Genomic DNA, 12,492 nt, shown 5'->3' on the forward strand with positions numbered 1-12,492 from the left:
AGAGTCTGTAGTATAATGCTCCCCCTCTTATAGGCAGAGTCTGTAGTACAATGTCCCCCCCATAGGCAGAGTCTGTAGTATAATGCTCCCCCCCTCCTCATAGGCAGAGTCTGTAGTATAATGCCCCCCCATAGGCAGAGTCTGCAGTATAATGCCCCCCCATAGGCAGAGTCTGTAGTATAATGCTCCCCCCTCCTCATAGTCAGAGTCTGTAGTATAATCCCCCCCCCTCCTCATAGGCAGAATCTGTAGTATAATGCCCCCCCATCTCATAGGCAGAGTCTGTAGTATAATGTGCCCCCCCTCCTCATAGGCAGAGTCTGTGATATAATGCCCCCCCCATCTCATAGGCAGCGTCTGTAGTATAATGCCCCACCTATAGGCAGAGTCTGTAGTAAAATGCACCCCCCATAGGCAGAGTCTGTAGTATAATGCTCCCCCTCTTATAGGCAGAGTCTGCAGTACAATGTCCCCCCATAGGCAGAGTCTGTAGTCTACTGCTCTCCCCTGCTCATAAACAGAGTCTGTAGTATAATGCCCCCCATAGGCAGAGTCTGTAGTAGAATGTCCCCCCATAGACAGAGGCTTTAGTATAATGCTCCCCCCCTCCCCATAGACAGTCTGTAGTATAATGCCCCCCCTCCCCATAGGCAGAGTCTTTAGTATAATGCCCCCCCTCTCTGTGGGCAGAGTCTTTAGGATAATGCTCCCCCATAGGTAGAGTCTGTAGTATAATGCACCTCCCCCTTCCCATAGGCAGAGTCTGTAATATAATGCCGCCCCCCACCCGGCAAAAAATAAATAAACAGTACTCATCTCTCCTCCTGGTTCCCTCGCTGCTCAGAGCACCCAGCACGCACACATCTTCAGCACAGCGGGCTGGGCGCCAAGTGATGATGTCAGAGACGTCAGTCACAGAAGGGACTAATGGGAGAGAGATCCGCGCTCCCTCTCTCATCAGTAAACTTGCGGCGGTGGCGGGCAGTGGGGCCCGATGCTGGCACCAGGGGCATGCTAGATACAGTTACACTGGCGTAGCCCTGGATGGGCCCCCTAAGAGCGAGGGGCCCGGGGCCACCGCCCCCTTTGCCCCCCTGGTAGCTTGATACTGTGGAAGAGGGAAGCATGAAGTGCTCTAAAATTTCCTGGTAGACGGCTGCGCTGACTTTTGTGTTGAAAAAACACAGTGGACCTACACCAGCAGATGACACGGCTCCCCAAACCATCACTGATTGTGGAAACTTCACACTAGACCTCAAGCAGCTTGGATTGTGGCCTCTCCACTCTTCTTCCAGACTCTGGGACCTTGATTTCAAATGAAAATTGGAACTCTGGACATCTGTCAAGCCAGCAGTCTTCATCATGATTGTCATGATTGTGGAGCCTACTAAAACAGACTAAGGGACCTTTTTAAATGCTTAGGAAGTCTTTGCAGGTGTTTTTTGTTAATTATTTTAATTTACTGAGTTAATGACTTTTGTGTTTTCATTGGCTATAAGCCATAATCATCAACATTAACAGAAATAAACACTTGAAATAGATCACTGTGTTTGTAATGACTCTATATAATATATGAAGTTCACTTTTTGCATTGAAGAACTGAAATAAATTAACTTTTTGATGATATTCTAATTTTGTGAGATGCACCTATATGTTATGGCCTTGTAAATTAGAGTGTCTATCTTCATGGGGTGCACTTAAATAGTGCTGGGCAGCCCGTGTTCTTGCCTCAGCAGCGAATTTAGCTATCCAGGGAATCTAGTCACTTTATGTGTATATCAGTTCTGACATTATGTTGCTTGCATTTGAATCCTGTCTCTTTTTTATTGTTTGATAACTGCACTGTCTGCTAGTGATTTAATGTATTTGCTCTAGTTTCAATTTGCAATGCATTATGGGAAAGTTCCAAGAGCATTGTGAGACAGTTCTTGTTGCATTGTGGTCCTGTTCTTGTCACAGTTTGGGCAGCGACCATTATTTCCTCTTCTCTTCTGATGGAGAAGTTCCCTTATCACTCATCTTGTAAAGTGGCACAGAGCGGTAGTCGTGACTGAACGTCGGTCTGATTTCGCTCTGGCACTTTACAGACAATGGGTGTCCCAGTCCCAGTGTGCTCTAGGGTGTGGGGTGCAGCACACTCTCTTGTAGGCCGCAGGCCTCCACTGCCTTCAGGCTTCTGTCCTCAGAAGCCGCCGCACACAATTTAGGGGACACGAAGTTCTTTGTAACAGTCAAACATATACTTGACAGTTCAAGTTCATCAGGTGGGTACAGATGGGATAAGGCACAGCAATTCACATTATCCTCCTTCTTAGCATAACTCCTCTTCAGCCCTGTTGCTAGCTCATCCTGTATTTCTCGTCCACCTCTGCAGTGCACCCGGGACTGGCCTTCAACTTCCATCTATGCAGGTCCCTGTCCATCTTCCTTTGTACTTCAGAGCACACAAAGTGTCCGGCAGCTCCTATGCCAGACCTTAGGCTCTGGACGTGACTGGAGCGACTGCTCTGGATCCCAGTAATGCCTCCCACTGCCTGGAACATTGAGTACTATATACAGTGGGTACGGAAAGCATTCAGACCCCTTTACATCTTTCACTCTTTGTTTCATTGCAGCCATTTGGTAAATTCTAAAAAGTTCTTTTTTTTTTTCTCATTAAAGTACACTGTGCACCCCATCTTGACTGAAAAAAAAACAGAAATGTAGAAATTTTTGCAAATTTATTAAAAAAGGAAAACTGAAATATCACATGGTCATAAGTATTCAGACCCTTTGCTCATATTTAAGTCACATGCTGTCCATTTCTTGTGATCCTCCTTGAGATGGTTCTACTCTTTCATTGGAGTCCACCTGTGTTTAATTAAACTGATAGGACTTGATTTGGAAAGGCACACACCTGTCTATATAAGACCTCACAGCTCACAGTGCATGGCAGACCAAATGAGAATCATGAGCTCAAAGGAACTGCCTGTTACGATGTTAGTAGATACCCTGAAGTCCAATGGCGTGGGCCAAAAGCAGAGACTGAGACAAGAGTAGTGTGAAAGTCTATTTTAAACTCAAGTGCAAAAGATCACAGCAAACAGTTTATGAAGGTAAGTTCATTCCAAACAATACTTCTTAGAACCTAATCTGTAAGGCACGGCCTTCATTACTATTAGGGTATGCAAAAGTTAACCATAGTTCAAGTTTACTTAGGTACAGTAATATGCAAACAGAAATAAGGATAGTAAGCAGACGTAGGCATTCCTCAGTTGATTGTGGACTCACGTAGTGCAGAAGAGAAGACAAACTGGAATATGGATCTGGATATTGAAGAATGCAGGAGGTGCAGCGGAGGAAACAGCGATGTCTTAAGCAGAGCTGGAGCCGGGTATTTAAACACAGAGCAAGATGGTGACTATACCAGAGGTGTAGAGATCCAGGAGAAGTTTTCTTCAGGAAGACAAAAGTTCAGAGATCCCAGCGTGAGTGAACAACAGCCAGCGGTTCCTTTCAGCAGAAGTCCCCTTAGCAGAGGATTCAGGCAGCAATCCTTTCAGCGGATGACTAGGAGTAAACACAAAGTCAGCAAGACTCTATTCAGAGGGCTAGCACAGGTGAGTAGAAAGCTAAAAGCACACAATACTCAGGCAAGGCATGATTGCAACACATGCAGTTTAAGTAGGTCCACAGGCAGGAAACACATGACCCCAGTGAGGCAATGGAAGCCATCTTGGCTAAGGGAAAAACTACTGGCAAAGTAAAATTAAACCTGGCATCCTGACACTGCCAAAGGAGCTTAGAGACAGAATTGTGGCAAGGCACAGATCTGGCCAAGTTTACAAAAGAATTTCTGCATTAGTCAAGGGTCCTAAGAACACAGTGGCCTCCATAATCCTTAAGTGGAAAAAGTTTGGGACCACCAGAAATCTTCCTAGACCTGGCCGTCCAGCTCAACTGAGCAATCGTGGGAGAAGAGCCTTGGTGAGAGAGGTAAAGATGAACCCCAAGATCACTGTGGCTGAGCTCCAAAGATGCAGTAGGGAGATGGGAGAAAGTTGCATAAAGTCAACTATCACTGCAGCCCTCCACAAGTCGAGCCTTTATGGCAGAGTGGCCCAACGGAAGCCTCTCCTCAGTGCAAGACATATGAAAGCCTGCACAGAGTTTGCTTAAAAACACATGAAGGACTCCCAGTCTATGAGAAATAAGATTCTTTGGTCTGATGAGACTAAGATAGAACTTTTTGGTGATAATTCTAAGGGGTATGTGTGGAGAAAACCAGGCACTGCTCATCACCTGCCCAATACAATCCCAACAGTGAAACATGGTGGTGGCAGCATCATGGGGGTGTTTTTCAGCTGCAGGGACAGGACGACTGGTTGGAATTGAAAGAAACATGAATGTGGCCAAGTACACAGATATCCTGGATGAAAACCTCTTCCAGAGTGCTCTGGACCTCAGACTTGGCCGAAGGTTCACCTTCCAACAAGACAATGACCCTATGCACACAGTTAAAATAACAAAGGAGTGGCTTCAGAACAACTCTGTGACCATTCTAGACTGGCCCAGCCAGAGCCCTGACCTAAACCCAATTGAACATCTCTGGAGAGACCTGAAAATGGCTGTCCACCAACGTTCACCATCCAACCTGACAGAACTGGAGAGGATCTGCAAGGAAGAATGGCAGAGGAACCCCAAATCCAGGTGTGAAAAACTTGTTGCATCATTCCCAAGAAGACTCATGGATGCACTAGCTCAAAAGGGGGCTTCTACTCAATACTGGTCATTTGGTCTGACATGCACTGTGAGCTGTGAGGTCTTATATAGACAGGTGTGTGCCTTTCCAAATCAAGTCCTATCAGTTTAATTAAACACAGCTGGACTCCAATGAAAGAGTAGAACCATCTCAAGGAGGATCACAAGGAAATGGACAGCATGTGACTTAAATATGAGCAAAGGGTCTGAATACTTATGACCATGTGATATTTCAGTTTTCCTTTTTTAATAAATTTGCAAAAATTTCTACATTTCTGTTTTTTTCAGTCAACATGGGGTGCAGAGTGGACTTTAATGAGAAAAAAATGAACTTTTTAGAATTTACCAAATGGCTGCAATGAAACAAAGAGTGAAAAATTTAAAGGGGTCTGAATGCTTTCCGTACCCACTGTACTTCAATAAAACTCACCCTATAGATACCCTAGCCTGAACCTGCATGTCAATGGAGATGGGCATCCTACATATAGATGACAATGGCACCCTTGCTGAACGGCAGCTGCCCCTAGACCCTAAAAGTCCCTTATTCGTACTTACATAGACCAAAGATCTGACAGTCTACCAGAAACTGGTACAGATATCACATCAAACAATCAATCCTCAGTGTGTACTAAATGATTAAAGTGACAACAGTGAATAAAGTGACAATGTGCAAATTTATAAAAACACCCAAGAACGTTCCTAATATCTTTGGACCTCCAAGCCAAAGGATACATTCGGGCATCCAAACAAAGGCTACAATCAGCCCTGTTCAACACCCTAGATGCTGATTACCTGCCTTATAGTGGAGGGTGACACCCTAGTTAATGTTGACACTGTGGCGCCCCCGCTCCACGGCAGCTATCCCTGGATAACCCTAGCCGGCCCTGGAATTAATCACCCATAGAGGTATCAATGACATAAATGATCACAAGACTAAACAATAAAAGGAACTTATCTTGATAAAGTGCAATACTGATGCGGATCATCTTTATGCCGCATGTCCCGATTTTAAAGAGATTTAATAAAATTTGTATTTTAGGGTTTATGTTATACTTATGTCTTATGGTATCCTAAGCTTATCTTATGCTATACTCACATTATGCATTAACACTTCACATGCTGTTACATCACCATTATACATTACATAAGACACATATCACTTTTAGATATAAAACTGCAAGACAGTATTCACATGACGTGTTTGTTGTCTTCAGGGGCAGGAACAGGGTAAGACAGTCCACATCCCTACAGTTTTGTATCTTGGGCTCTGTGCACACAGCCTGCTCCAAGCTTAGCCGGTAAGAGCCCTATCTATGTGGTACAATACTGGGGTTCATCGTATGTTTTCCGCATCTACTGTATGGAGGTTTCTCTACTATCAATAAAGAGAAGGGTTTTCGCAGCCTTATTCTTAAGCAGACAGGGGGTTTAGCTCCATGTCACACTACACACCGTGGTAAGGTGTATGAGGGGAGCATAGCCTGCCTAATCTAATAGTATGGGCGTCACTAATAGGCTGTAAACCAGACACTGTGCGTGACCAGTGCCAAAATATTTACCAGAACCTCATATATAGATTTTGCATGTTATTTTTATTCAGGGTTCAGACAAGCCCATCAATACTGGATTTGTAAACTAGGGGGTCTGTCCTCATGGGGTGCACTTAGATAGTGCTTTGCAGCCTGCCTAATCTAACAGTATGAGGGTCACTAATAGGCTGTAAGCCCTATATTGAGCACTATCTGTGTTAGGCGTCAGGTGTTTTCTGGATCTGAAATGGGTTCAGAATCATCAGTGGATTCTGTGGTCTCCTATTCCAGTCCAGCCAGGGCAGATGCTGCTCAGCATCGTCATTGGTCCCAATGCCTAGCTGGTGCACGAGATGTACAAGCTGTCTCTTGGGTCTTTGTTCCTAGCAACATGAAGGATAGGTTGCGGAGGGAAACAGGGCTGTTACAGCCTAAGTCCAGGATACACTGCACTGAGCATGCCCGTGACATGGCGGACCGTGATTAGTGGTTTGGGAGTCAGCTGATCCGGTGACCTGGCACCGCCTGATTGGTCGCGGGTGACGTCACCAATAATGTGACGATGGGCAGGGCTTAATATTTAATATTTAAATAGCACGCCCACAAACATGGCGGCGCACTCTGATCATTGAGCTGAGTTGGTGTTATTGTGTGGATGCTTGGTCGTTTCGGCTCCACGTGTGCTTTTGCTGTTATAGCTTCTGACAGGCAGGTTTAGCAGGGGATAGACAGCCTTAGATGGAGGGAGGCAGGTAGCTTCGTCTGACACTCTGGCTCCAACAAGGGGGTCGCTATACACCCCGAGCAGACTGCGGACTCCGTATTCCCGGCACCGCCTGTTAGCCACGTGGAGAGATACTCCTCAGTCCGGTAGCAAGCCGGCTGGGAGCACGTATACGCCGGCGTGAATCACACACGCATCCGAGCGCCTGCTGCGTAGCCTCTGTGCAGTTAACAGGGCTACGGCTCCATTATTTGTCGCACATCTCTCGTGCAGTTAACGGAGCGAATGCCTATTCCCGTTCCGGTGTGCAGTAACACGGGGGGGATTGTTATTTCAGTTGGTTGTTTTACCTTCTTACCCGGAAGGTGTTCGTCCACAGTCCTCCAGGCTGCATCACGGACCCCGGGTTCGTTTGCTTTCCATTATTTAATAAAGTTGTTTGCAACCATTCCCCTAACAATCTGTGTGTGACCAGTGACCTATACAAGCCATTTTTTGTGTGCAGTTTTAATACTAAGCAATGACCCCCTCCAAGAATTGGTAGGTTATGAGTTGGTTGTCTCATCAGTATTTTGCACCTGTGCTGCCCCTGCCTTTATTATATGGTTTGCTTCATCCTGATTAGTGCATTCGTTTTGAGACCTGGGCTGGAGAATAAATACTGTTCCTCTTTTTTGCTGTGTTAATAATTTTTTTCAGTTTTAATTCAACTACTCTAGCATCAAGCTCCTAATTCGCTTTGTCTAAAGGAAGTTAGATGGCAATGTTTTATTGTGTGAGGTATGGAACTGTCTACCACATGACCTTGTAATACTTAATTCTCTAAAAAAAAGTTCAAGGAGGTCCTGTGTGACTTTCTTGAATAACATTACAGGTTATTCATACTAGATTTTGTTATGGGACGTTGATCCAAGCAACTAGTCTGATTGCCATATGTGGAGTCGGGAAGGAATTTTTCCCCTAATTTTGGGCAAGCAGCATCTGCCTCATGGTTTTTTTTTACTTCCTCTGGATCAACACATAAGCTTTTCACAGGTCTCTATATATAGTGTGATGGCTCCCACAGCTCTTTATATACAGTACTAGATGGTGGCCCGATTCTAACGCATCGGGTATTCTAGAATCTGTATGCGGCCGACCAGGCGCAATCAACAGAGTGGTGTTTAAATGTGGCGCCAAAATCGCTGATTGGTCGCGGCCGCCGGCCACGACCAATCAGCAGAGCGGTGTTTAAATTTGGCGCCAGTATCGCTGATTGGTCGCGGCGCCAATATCGCTGATTCCGACCAATCAGCGAATCGTATTACTGAGGACCGGGCAGCGACGCTACCTGTGCGGGTACTTCCGCTGCAAGGAACCGGGAGATGGCCGGCTGCTCACAGCCAAAGTATCCCGACTGGCGGCGCCGCTCCCCGGTCCTCACTTCACACTTGCCGTCGGGAGATCAGCGGCCCTAGCCATTGATCTCCCGACGGTAGCCGCATGGAGGTCAGCGGCGCCGCCGGTCGCGGTACTTCTGCTGCGAGCAGCCGGGAGATGAGCGGCTAGCGCCGGTCATCTCCCGGCTGCATCGCCGCTGACCTCCATGCGGCAGATGAGCTGCTAACGGCCGCCATCTTTTTCTGAAATCCCGCGTCGCTGATTGGCCGCGGCTGGACCAATCAGCGACGCAGGATTTCCTGGACAGAAGGACAGACAGACAGACGGGATAAGACGATTATATACAGTACAGACCAAAAGTTTGGACACACCTTCTCATTTCAAGATTTTTCTGTATTTTCATGACTATGAAAATTGTACATTCACACTGAAGGCATCAAAACTATGAATTAACACATGTGGAATTATATACTTAACAAAAAAGTGTGAAACAACTGAAAATATGTCTTATATTCTAGGTTCTTCAAAGTAGCCACCTTTTGCTTTGATGACTGCTTTGCACACTCTTGGCATTCTCTTGATGAGCTTCAAGAGGTAGTCAATGGAAATGGTCTTCCAACAATCTTGAAGGAGTTCCCAGAGATGCTTAGCACTTGTTGGCCCTTTTGCCTTCACTCTGCGGTCCAGCTCACCCCAAATCATCTCGATTGGGTTCAGGTCTGGTGACTGTGGAGGCCAGGTCATCTGGCGTAGCACCCCATCATTCTCCTTCTTGGTCAAATAGCCCTTACACAGCCTGGAGGTGTGTTTGGGGTCATTGTCCTATTGAAAAATAAATGATGGTCCAACTAAACGCAAACCGGATGGAATAGCATGCCGCTGCAAGATGCTGTTGTAGCCATGCTGGTTCAGTATGCCTTCAATTTTGAATAAATCCCCAACAGTGTCACCAGCAAAGCACCCCCACACCATCACACCTCCTCCTCCATGCTTCTCGGTGGGAACCAGACATGTAGAGTCCATCCGTTCACCTTTTCTGCATCGCACAAAGACACGGTGGTTGGAACCAAAGATCTCAAATTTAGACTCATCAGACCAAAGCACAGATTTCCACTGGTCTAATGTCCATTCCTTGTGTTCTTTAGCCCAAATAAGTCTCTTCTGCTTGTTGCCTGTCCTTAGCAGTGGTTTCCTAGCAGCTATTTTACCATGAAGGCCTGCTGCACAAAGTCTCCTCTTAACAGTTGTTGAAGAGATGTGTCTGCTGCTAGAACTCTGTGTGGCATTGACCTGGTCTCTAATCTGAGCTGCTGTTAACCTGCGATTTCTGAGGCTGGTGACTCGGATAAACTTATCCTCAGAAGCAGAGGTGACTCTTGGTCTTCCTTTCCTGGGGCAGTCCTCATGTGAGCCAGTTTCTTGCAGCGCTTGATGGTTTTTGCATCTGCACTTGGGGACACTTTCAAAGTTTTACCAATTTTTTGCATTGACTGACCTTCATTTCTTAAAGTAATGATGGCCACTCATTTTTCTTTACTTAGCTGCTTTTTTCTTGCCATAATACAAATTCTAACAGTCTATTTAGTAGGACTATCAGCTGTGTATCCACCAGACTTCTGCACAACACAGCTGATGATCCGAACCCCATTTATAAGGCAAGAACTCCCACTTATTAAACCTGACAGGGCACACCTGTGAAGTGAAAACCATTTCCGGTGACTACCTCTTGAAGCTCATCAAGAGAATGCCAAGAGTGTGCAAAGCAGTCATCAAAGCAAAAGGTGGCTACTTTGAAGAACCTAGAATATAAGACATATTTTCAGTTGTTTCACACTTTTTTTGTTAAGTATATAATTCCACATGTGTTAATTCATAGTTTTGATGCCTTCAGTGTGAATGTACAATTTTCATAGTCATGAAAATACAGAAAAATCTTTAAATGAGAAGGTGTGTCCAAACTTTTGGTCTGTACTGTATATTAGATGATGACCCCACAGACCCTTTACACAGCATTATGTTTCCACAGCTCCTTGTATACAGTATGATTCCCTCATTGTTCCCTAAATACAGTATGATGTGCTCACAGCTCCATATACACCGTATGATGTCCCCACACATGCAGATACACAATATGATACCTATACACAATATGATGCCCCTACATCTCCCTATACACAATATGATGCCCCTACATCTCCCTCCATCTGAACAAGTCTCTCCAGCTTCAGAAAGATTATGGACGCATCACATTTTTTTTTACGGACAGGGAAAAAAGTGCCCTATTTTTATGGACTGTCCAAGAATTTCTGGACAGTTGGCTACCCTGCTATTAGTTCCACTGGGGTGGCAGCCTAGGTGGATGCTGGAAGCACAACCGTCTCTCCCTAAGATTCGGAGAGGGAAGGCCACCGATTCCTGACCCTTGCTGTGGCCTTTTCGTTGAGAGGGATGGTTTATTGAGGGCCCATATATACACACAGTCATGGCCGGAAGTGTTTAGCAACCTTGAGATTGTTCCAGAAAGTGAAGTATTTCTCCCAGAAAATTATTACAATTACACATGTTTTGTTATACATTTGTTATAATATTTATTTCCTTTGTGTGTATTGAAACAGCACAAAAAAATGGGAAAAAAAGGCAAATTGGACATAATTTCACACAAAACTCCAAAAATGGGCCGGACAAAATTGTTGGCACTTTTCCAAAATTGTGGAAAAACAACTTTGCTTCAAGCATGTGATGCTCGTTAAAACTCACCTGTGGCAAGTAACAGTCGTGGGTAATATGAAAGTCATACCTGAGACCAGATAAAAAGTGGAGAAGATAGATAGATATGAGATTGATAGATAGATAGATATGAGATAGATAGATGGATATGTGGCACCCCAGGGTCTGGTTACCACTGTAATAGAAATATTATGTCTGAGAGCAAGTGGGAGGTTTCCTGGTTCGGAGCCCTTAAACATGCAACACCTCCTGTCCCAGACCAGATAGGGGAGGAACCTGCCCTATATAAACTGGATCTGGGGCGGGGTTAGTGAAGTCAGAGCCTGGAGTTAGTTCCAGACACAGGGAAAGTAACAGCGAGGAGCTCTGTAGGAGCAGGAGCTGAAGACCAGGGACTTGAGCTAAGCGGAGTTCGTCCTGGCAGAAGACTCTGAGAACCGGACACAGGAGTCCGAGGTTGCGGGGACTTATATATACCCAGCAGCAGAAACCCTCCGGCAGGGGATTTCAAGTCCTCTGGCCATAGAAGCCCGGAGGCTCAGTCACGAGCAAGGGACCAGCACTGCAATCGAGGAGCGGGGGCTATCAGAAGGCCCCAAGTCACCAGCCATACAGGTGAGCACCACACGGAACACTCAGGGACGTGGGCTACTTCCACTCGCTTACAGCAAGGTAGCCAGGAAGAGTGCAGATAGTCAGGGAGGCCTACAACTCCACCTGGCCAGGGGAACTCCAGTTTGCTCACAGACTGACCAGGCCTCTTATGCTAGCCAGTACTCCCGGGAGGGTCTGCCTTATCACCATCAGTAAAGACCCTGAACTGCACTGCAAAGCCTCTGAGTCATTCCTGCTGCGCTCGTGCACCATCACTCCTATCATCCACACTCACTAGCCTGAGGCTATACTCCTCCCGTGGGGAGTTATACTACACTCTGCTGCCCTCACAACATCAGCCTCAGAGGTCTGCTCAGGTCTGCTCAGCAGCGGCGGTTCTTATTGACCGCAATCCACGGGTGGCGTAGTCGGACATTGCATTATACTGATACAGAGACTGCCACAATATTGGTCTGGCCACCCTGAGCCACGGGACTGGGTCGCCACTACTACTCCCAGCATTGCCCTGAAGTCCGGTCCCGGGTGCCCCATGGCCCAGGGGGCGCGTCATATAGATAATAGATAGATGATAGATTGTCCTATGATATGAGATAGAGGTCGTTATAGACAGGTTTATACACTCTCTCCCGAAGTCGGTAAAATCCTGGGTTGCCCAGGGAGATCCCTATAATGCTGATGACTTGGTGGGGTTGGTGGAAAGATACCAGGCGGTTGAGAGTCCGTTGGGAAAACAAGGGGTCGTAGCCTCTCAATACTGGGGTTCCCAAAAGGTGGCGG

This window comes from Phyllobates terribilis, unplaced genomic scaffold (genome assembly GCF_046119375.1).
Source record: "Phyllobates terribilis strain yellow unplaced genomic scaffold, ASM4611937v1 Scaffold_38__1_contigs__length_12584779, whole genome shotgun sequence".
NCBI classification, from domain to species: Eukaryota; Metazoa; Chordata; class Amphibia; order Anura; family Dendrobatidae; genus Phyllobates; species Phyllobates terribilis.